This window comes from Mycteria americana, chromosome 11, assembly GCF_035582795.1.
Source record: "Mycteria americana isolate JAX WOST 10 ecotype Jacksonville Zoo and Gardens chromosome 11, USCA_MyAme_1.0, whole genome shotgun sequence".
Lineage (NCBI taxonomy): Eukaryota > Metazoa > Chordata > Aves > Ciconiiformes > Ciconiidae > Mycteria > Mycteria americana.
The window spans coordinates 17,763,817-17,782,433 of record NC_134375.1 but is presented as its reverse complement, the minus strand read 5'-3'; positions in this window follow the sequence as shown (position 1 = coordinate 17,782,433).

Genomic DNA, 18,617 nt, shown 5'->3' with positions numbered 1-18,617 from the left:
TCTGTAGCAGTTGAAGATATTACAGAGGTTGTAATGCACAGGGTGCTTTAGGGGGGAAAAGTGCTTTTGAACAGGCCATGTTTTAATACATACAGTCAAAGAAGTAGAAACTATTTTAAAAGAAAGGCTCTATAAATATTTGGTTTTACGCAATTGGTGTAAGACCTCACTGAAGCAGTGAGTGGAAGTGAAAATGATTATATAAACCTACTTTTTCTATGCCCTATGCTGTTTTGGAAATTAATCTAGATGCTATTACATCTTGCAGAGATGACAGCTATGTATTAGGACTTAAAATCTTCAAACCTTTCAGAAAACATTATAAAACTTGCACCACGATATCTGTGAAAACTGAACGCTTGTCCACCTTCACAACTTCCTCAGAGAGGCTGCGTGGCAAGCGTGCTTAAATCTTTCGATTGGGATTCAAGCAGCTAGAAGGAACTACTGAATTGCTGGCAACATGAGCTAACGTTGAACTAATATGAACTTCATGCAAATTTTTGCGTTTGCTAGAATTGACGGTTGGGGCGAACTTGTAGTAACAGGCTGGTCGGAGACCTGCCAGGGGAGTCTCTCTGGCAGGCTGCAGGCTGCAGCTGGAGCTGCCTTTTCTTGAGTTTGCTCTGAAGTTGGGACACGCTTGCGCAGCTCAGCTATAAACTTTCGGCTAAGGAGGAGACAGTGAGGAACTCAACAGCCCCAAAGCAGCTGAATGTCAGGATAATCCCAGAGCAAAGTCAAGCCTTCGGTGAAACTGCAAAAGTGAAAAGTTTATTGAGGCCCAGACTGGGTGTAAGCCCATCTCATCTGGGCTGAGGAAGCTGTGGACTCAGGAGAGATGAAAGCATGCAGTTTGCTCGTTCTAATGACTGTCTGGGCTGCCCATACACCCCTGGATGAGAAGACCCACGTCTGTGGCTGCATGGAGGTGGTGGATCTCAGCTCCCACCAGACAGCAGCACAGTCCTTCCCTTCTTCACTGCGTGCTTGACCACTGTCACAGCAGTAAGGCAAGTTTTACAGGGAGAAATGACACCTTAAACCCTTTAAAGTCCAAAGAAAAGCCCAACTGGACAAGCTTCATCAGTTACACAACTGAGTCCAACACAGCGCATTGCAGTCCTCACAAACTTTGTCTCAGCAAAGACAATATTTGGGCTTGTCTCGTTTTCAGCTCTCCCAAGTAAAGAAGCTGTTGTTGTTCCCTTAAGAAAGCTCTTCCCAGTTCACTGTCAGGAAGATTTCCCTGATATTTTGCCAAGAGTTGGATAACAAATGGCCGATGAAACAAATAACAGGGTCAGGCCAGAAAGAAGAGAGGAAATATTTAAAAGGAGGAAAGGGACAAATGAGTCTTCAGAGAATATGAGATACAGAGAATGCGCTGAGTTTGTGTCTGGTACATTTTGCTTCATTTCCCGTAATTCATGCCCCGTGTATGGTTTCTAGAAACAGATAGATCAAACATTTATTAAAAAACACACCAACAGAGCCATTGCAGCCAATGAAAAAGTGGATCCAAGATGAGCGGGGAGAAAAAGACAAGATTTCTAAGTTTCAACAGTCAAAATAGATTGTCACTGGGCCAACACATAGAATTTTCCCCTTCTAACTTGGGCTAAAAAAAGCAAATAGAATCATTCCTTCTGTCCCTGATCTCTCTGTCCAGAGGATTCCCTCCACCACTGCTGCCCTGCACTGGATGGTCCGCAGACCTCAGCCAGCACCCTTGGATCAAGGTCCGTATTTCCTTTAGGAGATGAACAACATTTAGTGCATGGACAGAACTAGCCAAACCTCCAAAGACAAAGTCACCCAGCAGATGCTCTGAAGGCAGCAAGCCTTTCAGCATGCCCACCGCAAGGTCTCCCAGCGAGGCGGTGCCATCGTTGCTGCCAGGCACTCCGAGAGAGACAGCAAGCATATTGCTGGCAGAGACCAGACATTCCAGACGTGACACTGGAGAGGACTTTAGAGGAGTTCAGAAACAGAAAATCTAGTAGGAGAGAGGGGAAAATAGACAAAGAGGAGACAAAAAGAAAATTATGAAAAAGAGAGAATTAAAAAAAAACTATGCCATGTAAAATTTGCATATAAATAATAATAAAATAATGCTCATTTATAGAAACATTATGAACGAGCAGTAGCTGCTTATTAGCAGCATCTTCCTGGGACCATTTTCCACATCTGTGTTTTCCATTAAGATTGAGTAACACACTGTTCTGTGTGCATCTACCCAGCGACTGTGAAAATCTAAACTGTCTGTCACACAAATACTGGGAAATAATTCTCTAGATAAGCTGTGCATATATTCACAAGTAAAATATGCAGCCATAACAGTCTGCGCACACAAAACACCCAATCTGTACGTGCAAAATAGGAGCTTGAGGCAGGTCAGTACTTTAGAGGAGACCAAGCTCTGAACTGGCAACACCAATCCATTGGAACTGTCACTGCCAAATGAGAGCGTAACAACAGCCATCCAAGAAAAGCCACGTCTTGATTTCTGCTTGAGCTGGTTTCACCAACCTTCCTCAAGTCCCTCATCCGTGAATCCAGAACATAACTCAGACAAGAATGCTCTTATTCTGACCATCTCATGCAGCATTCAGGGAAGCTTAGGTGTTATTAAGCCCTATAAACTATCACATTTCTATCCCCTTCTGCAAAAAAGTCACCTAGAAAGTTAAAAACTGCATCAGTAGCAGAGAGTTATTTCCCTAATAAAGTTTGCATGTGATTGACATTTTTGTTGCAATTTTGGTACAAAGGGAGAGACTCAATCTCACGCATACAAATGGAAACTTCAGGTCATAAATGCCAGCTAATTACCAGTGGCATTCTTCTACAGCACAAGCTGACAGTAAAGAATGGCAAAATTTCTAGTTGTTGCAAACAGACATTATAGCTTATTAAACCCGTTCACTGTCAGCTCAGCAATTCTCTGTTTCTGTACAGTGATTTTTATTTTCCTGGGTTAACAATATCCGTATCAATTTTATGGGTGTGTTTCAGATCAAGAACATGTGCTGCTAGCTGGAATGTTGCATTTGACCTCTGATTTTCCTTATCTCCCTTCAGGTTTTGTTTTCTCTTAAGTTTAAAGACATTTTCATTAAGGAAATTATTTCCTTTCTTTGGGAGGCTGAATCAAAAGCTGCTAAAATCAGTGAGAGTCTTTCCATTAATTTAGTGGGGCTTTACATTAGACTTTCAATTAGAAACAGTAAGTGTAGAAGCATAAAGAAACTAAAGATAAAGGAGAGGGGAGCAGGAGGTGGAAATGTTTCATGAACATTTACAAACCTCTAAGGTTTCATTTGGCTTTATGTTAAGTTTAGGTCAAAGGTTTGGGTCAGCTTTTGTTCTCCTTAGGCCCCATTTGCTCTGATCTTCTTTTCCAGAGCGGGAATCTTGACAGATGCACTGTGAAAAGGGAAAAATTGGTCTGAAAAGCTGGACTCAAGACCTGCTAGAAGCAGAATGATGAGGCGACCGCTTTGCAGTTTGTTTTCACGTCACAGGGATTGCAATTCCCTCAGATGAAGTAGCACAGCATTTGAGTGAACCCTGCAGATATTTTAGGGAAACATAATTAGAGGTCCACATTATGATTAATGGTCTTGCTTGGCATCTCCTGCAATTCACCTCAATGCTGACAAACGGCAAAGCTGAGTTTTAGGACAGTGCCATGCCCTGAGGCAGAAGCATTGGCCGGGTTTGCCACTTGTAAAACTATTCACTTGGGGACAGTATTTTGTTGACCAGTGGCAAAACGCAAAGTCTCCCACAGGGAGATGGATCACTTGTCCTTCCAAAGGTCACAGGGCTCTGGGATGGCAAAACCACCATCCCCGCCAGCCTTTGCTTTGCATTGACAGGAGAGGGGTGAGGCAGTGAGGAGAGGATTTTGGCACTCATGACAGATACACAAATAAGGCAACTCTGTAAGGAGAGATAGTATCTCCAGGTTAATTTATTATTGGTTTTCTTAATTTCTAGATGATATAGCGGGAAAATTAGAGCAGCTTCCTGGCATGTCTTCTAGCTAACTTCAAAGGTAAGTACAAGTTGAAAACAATTACTGAATTTAACTGAATTATGTTAATCAATTGGACAATTTGAGAAGGGGGAAAAAAAAAAAAAAAAGGGTAGCTGGTACCTGGAGAAGAAAGAAGGATGTTAGCAAGCAGAAGCGATAAAATCACTAGCCCTGGGGGGACAGCAGGAGAAACAGGCAGCTCTCAGCCCCAGAGCACTGAACGCGCAGTCACAACACAATTCCTTCTGCTTCATCCCCAGCTCCTTCTGCCTTACGTCCCTGTTCATCCCCACCTCAGCCACACCAGCACAAGTGTTTGCAAGGCCACTCTCTAACCCAGACCCCTGAGAGCTGAGTTGACACCAAAACCTTTTGCACTGCTTGGATGCAGGCTCACCGGATGGGGCTGGCACATTACACGTGCTTTGGCTCAGATTCATCCTGTTAAGTTTAGGTATTTAACCACAGACTAAGTCTAATTCCCTTAAAATCCCTCTCCAGCAAGCACAGAGAGACGGGCACCCCCGGGGGCAATCCCTGCTGCTGGAGACATCATTTTTCTCTCTTGCCACTGACTGTAGAGGGAGCTGGGGACGGGTCACCCCGCTCAGCCCAGGACTGTGCAGGACAGGTCTGGTCTCACGGCCCCTGTTCAGAGGCTTTCCTGTCTCTGACTGCAATGTGGCCACAGAAGAATAGAGACAAAAATAGGTTTCTGACCTACTTCTTGGCAGTAGGCAACAGTGAGAGTGGCTGCCGGAGCCGAGGGGGAATAAATCATGACCATGCGAACCGCACGGATGGCTTGGTGAGCTGGGAATGACATTGCTTCTCCAAGCTGGCTTTTCCAGCTTTCATGTTTAAGCCTTTTCTCTCTCTTTTTCTCCATCCTTGACACACAGACCTGGACAATTTTTTCCCCCTTTCACTTCTGCTGATGTCACATTTTCTTCTGTGTTTATGTGAAACAACATTATTTGCCATGGTTTTGAAATCAGCTCAGGACATAGTTGCTGTCTCGCGACATCTATTCTGGAAACAGCGTTTAGGAAACATTTTCAGCCATGAATGTTTGAAGATTATTATATTCAAGTCACTTTCAGATACGAGATTTTTTGCATCTCAAGGGAATTGTACTGTAATGCTGTAATCCTTTGTATTAATCGTTTCCCTTTCTGATTTAAATTCAGACATACTGTGGATTCATATTATTACTTTTCATTGATAGCAAGTACTTTCCATGCTAGCAGGCTATGAATGATGTCTGCACTGAACAACAGAAAATACCTATTCCTTGAAGGAGTTATCTCTAGATAATTTTTTAATATTTTATTTCTAGACTATGCTTTTAATTATCAATATTCTCTAGTGTTTCATCTTCTACAGAAACTTCTAATATTTTTAGGACACATTCTTTTCAGACACCCAAATTATTTCCTTGTGGAGGCTAAGCTGGCTCCATGGGACAGGCAGCCCTAAATACCTGACAGCTTTTACCCTTGTTGCCTCCGTGGGATGGTTTATACCAGCTTGGTGAAGCCCTGCTCCGAGCAGAGGGACCGGATGCTGTACATTGCACGCATCCAAGCAGTCCGGTTGTAATCAATTACTAAAGGTGAGATAATTTAAAAGAAAATATTTCCTTTGCCCCATACAAATAACATTTTAATTACTCATTTCAATTGGGTAAACAGCAAAACCAAAACTTTTTCTTAATAAAAAGTGTATGGTCTTAAAGCAAACACCACCAAAAGTAAAGATGCTGGAAATTTTCTTTCTGGGAAGGGGTGCAACAGAACTGATGGGGAGTTCTGTCTTTGGGTCACAGATACTTAGGGCCAGCTGGGGAACTCTCTTTGAAAAAATTAAAACTCCCCTGAGAAAAATAGCATGTTATCCCTGCTGACTGACTCCAAAGACGACAAACAACTGCAGTTTTACCCAACGTGTCCCGTTTGGTCCCTGTTCATGCCTGGGACGGTGCGTTTCCCTCAGAGCGAGCCCGTTGCTGCCCCATCCTCCCATCTCAGTCCAGCTGAACCCCGAGAGGTTTCTCCCTGTTGCATTGCCAGGGTGCTCCTTACGTCCCTTTTGTAAACCAACAGGACAGGTCTCAGCAAACTCAGCAAGAGGCTTTAAGCTCCATTTGCACAGAGGAATTACGGAAAATCATTGCAGAAAATCAGGGAAAGAGGACTCAGCCCTCACTTTGGTTGAGAATCACAGTTCTTGGGCATCCTATAGACACGGCTATTTAGGGTACGCTCAAAGACTCCAGTACCTCCTCAGAACGGTTCCTGAGCTTGCTTAGCTTTAAAAAGCATGAATGTTGCCACTGCTCTCAATGCCATTTGGGCTCAGATTTATGAAAAAAAAAAAAAAAAAAAAAAAAGTTTTTTTTTTCCCTTTCAATTAAATAAGCACATACCTGTGTATATACTCACCCTTCTTCAGAGGTTTGGGGGAATTGGATGTAAATGGCTGTTGATGAAACTCAAACACTGTGTGCTGGCGCTGGAATTCAGAGCCAGCTTTCTGGGATTAGATGTCCCTGGGTAACCTCAGCTGTTAGGAATTATTTTGGAGCTTGGCCCTGGCAGGTGAGGGGGAACCACGAAGAGGAGAACAAAAGGGTTTCTCTCTCTTCTGCCCACGCCTCCTCCCCACACGGCACTGGGCAAATATAGTTTTAATTCAGAAATATAATGTCATCTTCAAAGTCACTCTGGGGAGGAAGAGAATTTAAAAAAAAAAAAAAATCAATTGGATTGCAATTTATCATGATTTTTTTACTGTGAAATTGAACTGGAAAGTCTTAACATCCGAGTGATGAGCAAGTCGGGGAGCTGGAGAGGAGCTGGGGGTGCTGGAGCTAGTCTGCAATGAGCTTGCAATGCAAAGGACTTCCCTGCTGTCCCAAACAGTCTCTAATATTTTGTGTTTTCTTCAAGGCCAGCCCTTTTCTGATGTAAATAAACCTGTGATCCCATGTCACCAGAAGTCTAGGGAAAACAGCTCCACCTTACCTGCTGTTCTTGGAGTGCTTAGAGCAAGGCAAAAGGTGTCACTGAAAGCTGTTTGGGGTTCTTTACCACCATTAAGTGGTAAAGAACCATTTTTCCCTATGTTGTGCCCCACTTTGTGCTTTTGGAAGTCTCCAGGCTGGGAGCTATTTTTGTTTCCTCCAGTTTAAGACACACACAATGCAGCGGCTGCGTATGTCGTACAGCTCTGACAGCAGACACAAATAATGGAAAAAGGCTATGAACACAAGAAGTCACTCCGAGTGCTCGCTGTACTTTCTTAATGTATGTGACATTGACATAATACGCCCCGGGGCATTTTGGATCAGATGGTATTTGCCTGTTCCACATGTTGGTTTTATGAACAGCAATTAAGTTGTGAAATACACGTAGGCAGCATGTGTGGCGGGTGGCTTTCCATCCTGTGCATGGGTAGGAAGCATAAAGCCATGATGAAGGCACCACTCCCAACAGAAACCCCGTTTTGCCATGGGAGGAGAGGGCTCCTGCTCCCTGGCAGGGCTCGTGGTGGGCTGTCTGGATGCTGCGGCAGGGTGATGGTGTTACACTGTCATTTTATCTGACTGTGTAACACACAGCACCTAGAAACAGCTCATGGTACATAGCAGCTCAGCCAGATATATCCCGGAGGAGCCGACCTGCGAGTTGCATACGGTTCCTCACCAACGTAAGAAATTAAAGCCTTATTTCCCAAGCACGCAGGCTGGATGGGAGTGTTGCAGCTCAGCAGAGGGTCATCCCAAGACCCTCTCTTCCTTAGGCTGCGAGGCAGCAACCCATCAATCAGATACACAGTCCACGGAGCTGCGTTAGTGAATCACCAGCACTGAGAAGCACGTTTCCCCCTCCCACAGCCCCGTCCTTCAGAAGGAAAAGTCCATTTCTGTAGCGACAGGAAGCAGGATTAATCCCTCTGTGATTTCCTCCTCTAACTCCTTCTCCCTGACACCCCATTCCAGCTTTCATCCTCCTATCTGGGCTATTTAGTCTAGAGCAGGGAAGACGGAGAGGAGACATGATAACAGTCTTCAATTATGTAAAAGGCTTATACAAAGAGGAAGGCAATAAATTATTATCCACATCCAAGGGGAGAACACAAAAAGTAATGGGTTTAAATGCGGCAAGGGAGAGCTAAGTTCAGCACCAGAATAACTTCCCTGCTGCAAGGGTCATTAGGCACTGGAGGAGATTGCCCGGGGAGCCTGGGGGATCTCTGCTGCTGGCGGGGTTAAAGAAACATGTTAGAGAAACATGTGTCAGGAGCAGTTTGTGTGGGGCTGGATGAGATGACCTCCTCAGGTCCCTTCCAGCTCTATTTGCTTCTATACCATGGTGATAACTGTCCCAGCCTCACTGCTTGGCGGACAGCCACAGCAGAACTCCACTTCACCTGTGGTTTTGGGTATAGGATGGCAATCCCATGGCAGCAACACACTTGGCTCAAGGAACTGAAGAAGCCAGAAGATAGGATGATCTCTCCAGTCATCACACAGCAAGCACAGCTGTCAGATTCTGCAGGACCCAGGCAATTACTCTGCCCACTCCTAAATCATTTCATAGTCTCTTAAACAGTCAGCAAAAGAAACTGAAGCATCCTGAAAGCTCACTGCTCTGCAGAAGACAAGGGCTCACACTCACAAATGCAAACTATGTCTCTAAAGAAGGGACACCTCAACAGCCTCCTGCAAAGCACGTGGATGTGCCCACAAGCAAAGCACTTGAAGAGAGTTACTTTGCCCAGTGCAAGACTACCAGACACCTTGGACCGAGCATGCATTTGCGACTAGTACAGCCTGGTCTTGTACAGCCCCTGCAAGAACCAGCATCCCCTGAGATGCTCTACTCTGAAATGCACTTCTCACCAAATTGCACTGAAAATGGGACTGATCATATGTTTACACAAGGATATCCTTAAGTGCTTTGCTGGATTGGGTCCTTACCCAGCTACATTTCAGGCTCTTGGAGGTCAGTAGGGATTGATTAGCCTCTCTGCATGACCTGGACACTGAAAGCCTACATGTGTCAAAATGAGGATATTTTACTGAATATAATTTTTCTCTCTGTGTTTTAGATATCTTAGGCAGGAAAGATGGTCAATAACAACAAAATCAAAAAACAGTCCCCTTTCTAACCAGGAAAAAGGTGTGAGTGAACCCTAACAGATGTAATTTGTATCATTACTGCTGATGAAGTTAGTAACCTTTAGCAAGGAGACATGGATCAATAGCTACTTGAGAAGATGCAGCTGTAGATATCTAAATGGGCATGAACTAGGAAGTGAAGTGTAAAAGGTAATAGCAGAATATTTAAACCAGATGAAAGCTATAAGGTAGGTTAGTGACCTTGAAAGAACCAGATAGGTAAAAAAGTAGAGAAGGGCAACAATGATTTATATACCTGCCCTGCACAAATATTACAATGCTTATTGAAGGGTGCAGTAAATTATGAACAAAGTAGAGCTTTATTAGATTAATGACAGGGGAATTTATATAGGAAGGTTGGTGTCTTTGGAAAGTAGGTAAGAAATTAGTTTTATGTTAACTCTTTTATTTCTAGGCTTGAACATTTCTTTTTCTGCCCTGGAGTAATCTGACTTATGCTTGGTACTTACACATCTGTTTCCAGATCCTCGTGACACTGGATAGAACTCAATGTATGGAAAGCAACGGGGCACCAGGAAGGGGTACCCATGGAGACGGAGATGCTAAGTGCTAAAAGCTGGCAGTTCACCAAGGACCTGTTTCTGCCACTGTGGAAAGGGTTGGGAGTTTTGGGATTGACCAAGAGGCTCCCAAACCCTTATTGTGATTACTGTGGTAATGTCCAGAACCCCTGGTCTTGGATCATACCATGCTGGTGTCTGTAAAAAAGACAAAAGACAACAACCACCTCCCACAAGTTTTAAATCTAGCAAAGCAGGGCAAAGCTTGGTAGGACAACAAAGGGCCACAGCATGAAGTGGTTCACACATGGTTGCACAAAAAGGCGGGCCAGGACCTCCAAATCCCATTTCCCACCCGAATGCCTAATCTAGACTAAAGGGAAGGACATTTCTGTCTGCAAGAGCTAACTTTTTGAACCAGCTTAAAGGATTCTGTTAAGGAAAAAATAAAGAAGAAATAAAGTCCACCTTAAACAGTTTTCAATATATGTAGTTCTGTTTGCAAAAGACATGTATTAATCCCAGCCTGTTTATATCAGTGGGAGGGACAAATCAGCCATCACAGTACTCATAATTACACATGGAAATATATTTGTAATCATATTAAGTCCCAGTAGTGACTCTAACAACTTCTTGGACCATTGCCATCCATAAAAGAGCTCACTCCGCAGAGAAAATGGTCTGGGCCATAGTTTGCACCAGTTAATCAGGGCATGGTCAACTGCATTACTGGGACACACCAGCCTGCTGATCATTAAGGTCTGTGATTGCCTTTTGCTGCAGAAGGAGTGAGTGGCGATGCTCTCCTCCAGCCCTGAGACTGCAGTTAGTGAAATCAGTGGCCGAATTCTTACCTCCATCATCAGGGTAAGGCCCGAGGAGCTGCACCCTGGGGAGCGCTGCTCATTATTCACTACTTGCCATGTACAGGTGACCTGAAAACCTGACCCACAGCCCAGTGAACCCCTTTGGATTTCTCTGTGCTCCAGATCAAGCCTTAAGGGAACAATTAGAATGAACGAGCTCAAATAAAAATGAATTTTTGTGAGTGTATTTCTAATCAATTTTGTATGCTGCTCTTTGCTCCCTGTAAGAGCCCTTGCCCAGGTGTAAAGCGGCCAAAGAAAGTTTTAGCTAAGAGAGGATTGCAGGTTAATATCCATACTCAAAAGAGCTGCTTACAGGGGAAAAATAGGATGGCTAAGAAATCAAAAATATTCAACAGCATCACCACCCGCAGAGAATAAATTTTACAGGTAGGATAGTGCAGATACAGCTATTATGGAAACATGAATCTTCAGCTCCTTTACATTAGTATGGTTTTCCTTCCTTGTAAGATTTGTTGAAAAAGTGGAATATGCTAATAATCCTCTCTAATTTGTCTCCCTTCAAGTTTTGTGTGAGCAGAGTAACACGTTCTGTTTGAACTCCATAATTCCTATGTAATTATTTTTAGTTATGTTCTCTTTAACCCTCTATGGGCAGCTAATGAATTTAAGAAAATGTATCGTCTCCTTGAATTTCCTACTGTAATTTCGCACCAGTGTTAGCTTGAATTTAGTTGGCAGCTACACTCTTTTAAAAATCATCATTAAAATTCTCCCCAGTCCATGTGTGATCTGGAGAAAGAGTTTTCCCCTATGCCCTCCTGCCTCCGTGTTACTCAACATCTCATCCTATGCCATTCGAGGCTCTAGTATCTAAAGACTAGAGTATTTCAGCTCTTCCATCTGCAAGAACCTAAGGATAAATGCATATTTATTGGTCCACAACAGTCTGTACTGAGCTAACTACACATATGCAGGGAAGGTAGTCCCATGGGACTTGGGCTGGACAACTTGAATTAGGCTGGGAAAGGGAGAAGGTGGGGTGAGGTCTGCTGCTTCTGCACAGCGGTGACACTGTCTGCAAGCACACTTTTTTCCATGAGAAAATGCAAAGAGGAGGCATGAAAAAAAGGACAACTCCTTTCACCCCATGCTCCCTCCTTCCCCCGCTGCACCTTCATGAGAAATAGAAGCCAAGAGCTGCCCAGCTTCACCCTCACACCTGCAAAACCTTCCAGTGGCCTCATTTCCTCTCTCCTCCGCATCCTCCCACAGAGATGGGTCTATCTGTTAAACAGAAGTAACAAGACTGAGTTTTTTGAGGAAATATTTTAAGATGGCCCGTGTCTGTCTATGAAAACGTGGGATTTATTTTCCTAAAGAATCTGCATTTTCTGAAGATTACAGGAAACTATTTTTTAAAGGAAATTCATAATTCTTTTGGGAAATTTTTGCCCTTACAGTCTCTTCTTCCTTGCAGGCAAGCCTTATCCAGATTTATTCATACAAAATTCAACATGTGTATTTATTTTCCGATTTAAATTAAAAAAAAAGAACTAAAACTCTTAGATGTTAAGAGAGACTAAAGCTTTTTGTCCCGATGGTGCAAAAAAGCATCATGATGACACAACAATGAAACGTAGAACTAAACATAAAATTATAAAAACACCAATATGGAAAAAACATTGTCATTTGAATTCATCACAAAGAAATAAAATAGTCAATGCCACCTTAACACAAAGCATTAAAAATGGCAAAGTAGCACCTGCCTGTGAAATGCTTGATTTTTATGAAATAGTTTCCTACAGAAAATGGTCCCATAGTACTTTTTAGCTCTACTTAATCAGTGCAAAAAATCAAAGAAGAAGATTCTCATTTCCTTTTCTAAATGAAAAATGTCCATTTCATGAGGGAAAGGTCAGCTGTTAGGCGGAGTGCTGGTGCACTTTAGAGAACTTAAAATCTGCACCTGGACTTCCTCACATCCTAAATATTCCCCTCCCTCAGCCTGGCTGAGAATTGCTGTTTAAAACTACATTTTTGTTCTTTGTCCCTCCATTATTCTGATGGTTGCATCCTTCTCTCATAGAATTTACTCTTCCTGTAACATTTTCTAGATTATATACAATAAATACTGTTTAATGTCATAATCCCAGCTAAACAGCTATAGAAGTGTTAAATAGCTACTGTGACATATCTAGTAAATAGACATCTAATCACACTGTATATAACATCAAATTTAGTCCAATAAATATTGCATTAAATTTGTTTTTTCCAGTACATCTGTATAAATATCAGTAATAAGATAGACCAGAAAGGCTAACCATACTAAAGAGCTTTGATTTTGGAAAAAGTCCGTGTGCAATACTTCATTCCCCATCAGGGAGAAAAAAAAAAAATTATTCAGCAAATCATACAGCATGGGGAAAGGGAGATATTCTTGAACAAACTGCAGTTTATTTAGGTGAGAAAAAAGTAGACGTACAAAGCAGGGCATATTTAACTGAATATCTGTGGAAGTTGTGTAATCCTTGCATGCATTAAAAAGCAACAGCTTTCCATCTACTAAGTAGCTCCTATTACCAACAGCATTACCAGCAGCTGGAAACATCTACTGAACAAGACAGACAGACAAGTATCTTTTTCTTCCAGACTGCAATCCTGTGTTGTCTGCCAAAACTTCTGAAAAATATTCCAGGTATTTGGCTGACTATTCAGTAGCCTTATCGATACCCGCTGCATCAGCTTTTCCTCACCTCCCACCCACTTTTTGCCATCCTTCAGGTGACAGAAGCCAAGAGCATCTCAGCTGGAAGCGGTTGGCGTGGCCCTGGCAGGAAGGAGAGATCTGTCCCCACCTCCCACGCCCGATGCTGTGCCCGTGCGTGCACCATGCGCTCGACCGCCAAGCCTCAACTAGTGCCATCGGCTCCCCGTGCCACAGCATCAGGGACTAGGTGGTTCATCTGTGCTCTACCATGCACAAAAACATTTTGCATTTCCACTGCTCAAGTTTGGACGGCTTTAAGGATCCTCCCTGGCTTTGCTTTCCCATTAGCAAAATACTATTCACTCTCCGTGAGCGGCGATGACAATACCTGCCACAGTTCTGTGTTTATTCCAGTCTGTTTAGTTTAGCTTGTTTTAGTTTTAGTTCTGTTTAGAAATGTAGGAAAAAAACCCCAAACCCAACAGTATTCTGTTCAGAGGAAGCTTTTAATACCACTGTTGGTTCCCTATTTATATCCTCCTGGAGCCCTGGGATCAGGAGATAATGCTACCAGTTTCCCCCCATTTCAGTCCACTCATAGAAAAAAAGACAAGTTGTACAATAGTTCTACTGTTACACAAAGGATGTGCATAAAGCATCTGCATAATCTAATACTTTCCACAGGGTCAGACTTTGGGTCACGTACGCCACATTGGTTTCTAACTACTCAGTTCTGGTAAGGACTGTGGAGGCACACAGTTAAATTATGAGAAATAGGAAATATTTCTTCCGCATTCAACTTCAGTCATCAGCGATGCACATTGAAGGTACTAAAGGTGGCCCGTAGGGACTGAAATTTTGGGCAAAGCACTGTAGATGTGAAAACAGCGATTTTCTAGGACCCTATAGACCACAGCAGCAAAACACATCATACATGCCTACGCTGAAAGCGCAGTTACCTTCTTTTCTGTTCCTTGGGATGACACCACGCAGTGAGCTTGGAGTCCTCATCAGCTACATTGATCAACAAGAACTCTCCAGGAGTTAATGTACCTATGAGAGAAGAGACCAAAGCTGTTTGCTCTGATAGGTGATACCGTTGCTCTTCCCATTCCCTCCATGGTTGTCTGGCCTTAGGCTGCCCCACTCTTTTCCCATACATCCCTCCACGGGGGTCTGCAACATTTTCTTGCATTTGACAGTGTCTCCCATCTCTCTGTAGATGTCTGGGCATTGAAGGAACAGTCTTGGACCTCCTCGGATTTTATATGGTGCCATCAAAATCAACTCCATCTTCTCCACGTTCCTGCCTGAGCAGAAGTATGGCATGTACACAGGTGCTGATCACATACAGTTTTCTCCAGGTGGGATCTAGCTCTTAATTTTATAAATAAATACAACACAGACCATGTTGACACACTGTCCTGTTCTGTCCACGTGGTATCGCAGAGAGGGACAGCTTTTGGGAAAAGCCTGAGCTGCCTCTCGACTGAGCGGTGAAAGGTTCTCAGCAAACTGTGGGACAGGCAGAGTTGAAGCAGAACAGTGCGTGGGTACAGAAGATCCTTTTTCCATTGACTGCTTTGAAGCCCAGTCTCATTAAATGTGGAGGGTAGATGAGTCTCAATTAATAGGTCAGAGCCTGCACATATGTAATTATAAACCCATTTGGCCCTAGCCTAAACATCCTAATCTTAGCCCCAAAATATACAAGTCTGCCTGGAGCGATGCAAAGCAGCGATAGCCCGTGCAGTGACTTGCCAGCCTCAAACTGCCCATGTTGTTCTTTCAGTTATCACAGTTTATTTTTTGGACACTGAGACTCCGGAGGCTACTTGCTGCAGAGCAGTACAGCACCACAGAGGATACGGTGATTTGTGACAAATCACTTCAAGGACAAGGGGAACCTTTTCAATGATTTCACTGTCTGTCAGTCTCCACATGATATGCTGCAAAGGTTAATTTGTTTTGAAATCCCCATTTTTAATTTACAGTACTTATCAACCTAGCAATTATAAATGTTAATCTATTCTTCAGTGGCCTTAAATTCAGAGTTTGAGACTGTTGCACTAAATAGAAATTCCATCCCTTGCTGTGATTTATTAAGACTTGAGTGATACCGAGAACCCATTGAGTCAAAGCACCGACATGAGCATGCTTTCAAGGCACATCCTTAATTAGTTTTAAAGCAGGACAGACCAATTTATATCGCTTTGATTTAGATCAGTTTTGTTAATTGTGGTTTAAATCAGAACCAGGAAATCACAATTTAAGTAACTCAATTTGCATTGCAGTTGCACCTTCTAACAGATATTCATAAGAAAGAGTTATTCTCAAAGACTGACAACTAATAGAAATGTTTAATTGCAAAGAAAGGTAGCTTTGAGGTTGTAATTAATACTTGTTTTGGTTAACTAAGAGAATACATTAAAACCATATTTATGTCACTATATACCTCAGCTTTTATTTTGGTGTTCGATTTTTACATTTGGTTTGTGAGAAAACAGGACATGGCATTTGTAGTCACCTGATTAACTTTTTAATGTGTGCTTTGCATCATGCTGCTTCTGAACAAAAATATCCAGAAGAACATAATTGTTTAAATAAAACTATATTGTGTCCTGAATATTTTAGGAAATATTATCAAAATATTAATTGCATTTCAAGGCAGTTGGTGTACCTAACAGTGCAAATATTATCAGCAATTAACCAGCTGAGCTATTTTTTCCTTGTTTCCATGTTCTCCAAGATCAGAATTAGTCCATCTCAGACTCCCCCACATACCTTTTAGTCATACAATGGGAGAGGATAAACAAATTTTCTTGTTCTTTCAACTCCCAGTTGTTTTCCCAACTTGGAGTATTCTAGTCATTAAGTGATGTAAAGCAGATAAAATAAAAAGAAGAAAATGTTCTTTTTGCACCTGCAAAAAAGGCTACAGCTGTCAAAAGCTAGTTTATTACTCAAGAAGCTCTAATTCCAGGTGTCTAGCTAGTAATTTCTCCCATTTAGTGATTTGACATTCTTCAGAATTTTGGCAGTGAATATATACCCAACTATTATTTTTATGTAAGGGTTTATTAATAAGAAAATACAATTTTATTTTAGGCATTCCAGAATACATGTCTTCAAGTTTAATTTTAAGAAGAGAAAAATACTAATTTAAAAATTAAAAGGTGCATGGATGTGTGTTGTGAAAATACACACAGACTTCTCATCCCTAAGGAACCACTGACAAAAGGTCAATTAATCCATTCAGGTTCTTGTCATCTATTTTGGAAGGAAACACAACAGAAACACTCTAGATTTTTTTTTTTGTCCAGAGGATTTTGCTCCCACCCTCAGCTGAGAACTGAGCCTGTCCCGTTCTGAGACATCATCTCCATCACAGAAACAGTTTTCTGGTGTATGGGATTCCTTCTACCACAACCTGAATTTTGCAGGAGAGGCTATGCATAGGACACCATGTTTTGCCAATAGAAAGGAGAATTGGAGAAGCTCAGGTATTTGTAGCATGATAACATGTGATTTGTACCAGTTGCACCTGAGAGATCTTCCCCTTGTGGCTATTTATACCAGCCTGGCAATGAACTTTCTTCTCCACGCACCATCGTTCTCAGACAATATGACAGAAAGGGCACACCTCTAAAATCAAAGTGTTCTTTATTAATTGAAATACTTATTCTAAATTCTATGTAAACATCTACCTGATTAGAAATTAGTTAGCTAAGTGAATATGACTGCTGGGTAAGTAAGAAAGCTTTCCCACTCAATTACTCGGTGCAAGTCTAGAGAGTAGTTTCTTACCACAATGACTTGTTTTGGTTGTTCCCATCCCCCTCAGCAGGAGCAGGGCATCGACACTGACTGCTCAGGGAGGCTGGCAGGATGGCAGGACTGGGGTGGACACACCTCCACCTCTGGGCAATGGCACCACACCACCTCAAAATGGGCTTTGGAGCTGGGTACTAATTTTTCCCCATGCTGTTCTCACTATTTGGCACTAGGAAATCCTGTTCCATGGGCCAAAAATCTGTGATGTAACAGAGGTCAGGCACGGGAGCTCCAGACCGCAGTCTTCACTGAGGGTTCACACTAAACGTCCTTCATGTTTTAGTCAGCCCCCAGAGCTTGTAACATTACACTCATTTTCAAACATTTTTCTGTAACAAGAGACATTTGTTTTAATTTCTGCATTGAAGTGCTGAAGATGATGTTGAAAACACCACCTAGTACTTAGTCACTAGTGCTAACTGATACAAGTAAAAATTGTATGTTGGTCCTTAGCTCCTGGAAAAAGATTAATTCCACAGTAGGGTAAGAATTTGAAACTAAATTAAACAAGCAAGTAAGTTAGCTTTTCACCAGTTCTGAGTTCGCAGCACAGGAATATGTGCATCAAAAAGGTCCAGGAGCGCTGGGACCAGGCAGGGCACACACCTGGGAGGGAGCAGGACAAAACCATCCAGCTCACATTTCCGTAAGGCCCTGCAGAAGTACTTCCCCATCAAATGAAAACTTGATAAGTAAACAAAAATTTTACAAAAGGGTAAAAATGTTTCTGTGGAATAAAATTTTTGCTTATTCTAACCCTCAGAACAGGCACAGACTAAAGAGAAGTGCCAAAAGCAGTAACTGAAGGGCTGTCACCGTGCTGCAGCTAAGGACATACACCCACGAGTTCCCCTTAGTAACATCTCCTTTTCTGCTGAAAACCACTCCAGTTTACAATTCCTCTATACAAGTGTCAGCCTACCTGGAAATGACAGCTTAAATGTGCAGAATAGACAAAAGGGATCAGTAAATATCTCAGTCCTGTATTGGGAGAGCTGCACTATACATTCAAGACCAATTAAATACCTTAAAACCTTAGCGAGTACCTACAAGAGTTATGTCTGCTAAAGCCATCAGGTCTGCAAAACTTGCGTGGGAGAATTATAGAATAATTTTGCAAAGGGAGGCTCTTGACACACTGATGTAATTCTTAATGTTTTGGAAAACATAGGAAATTCCAGCAATCATTGACTCAAGTTTGAATGTCTTTCTGAAAGAAGTGCATTAGTCAAATATAAACCATTAAGTAAATACATGGAAAACATAATGCCCTGGAAGAAATAGCCAAGTGATATATACAACATCAGACTAAACAAGCTAGCTGTTCTTTCTTGGCCTTGCACTATCTTTGAAATCGTTGGAAAGCAATCATAAAGAAAAGTTTGAAAAATTAAAGAAAATGGAAGAAATGGTTCCTTCTCCCTACCGCTCATGTCTGAACCAGTGCAGAGCAGCCTAGAGTCTAACATGTCATCTTCCTTTAGTCCCTTCACAC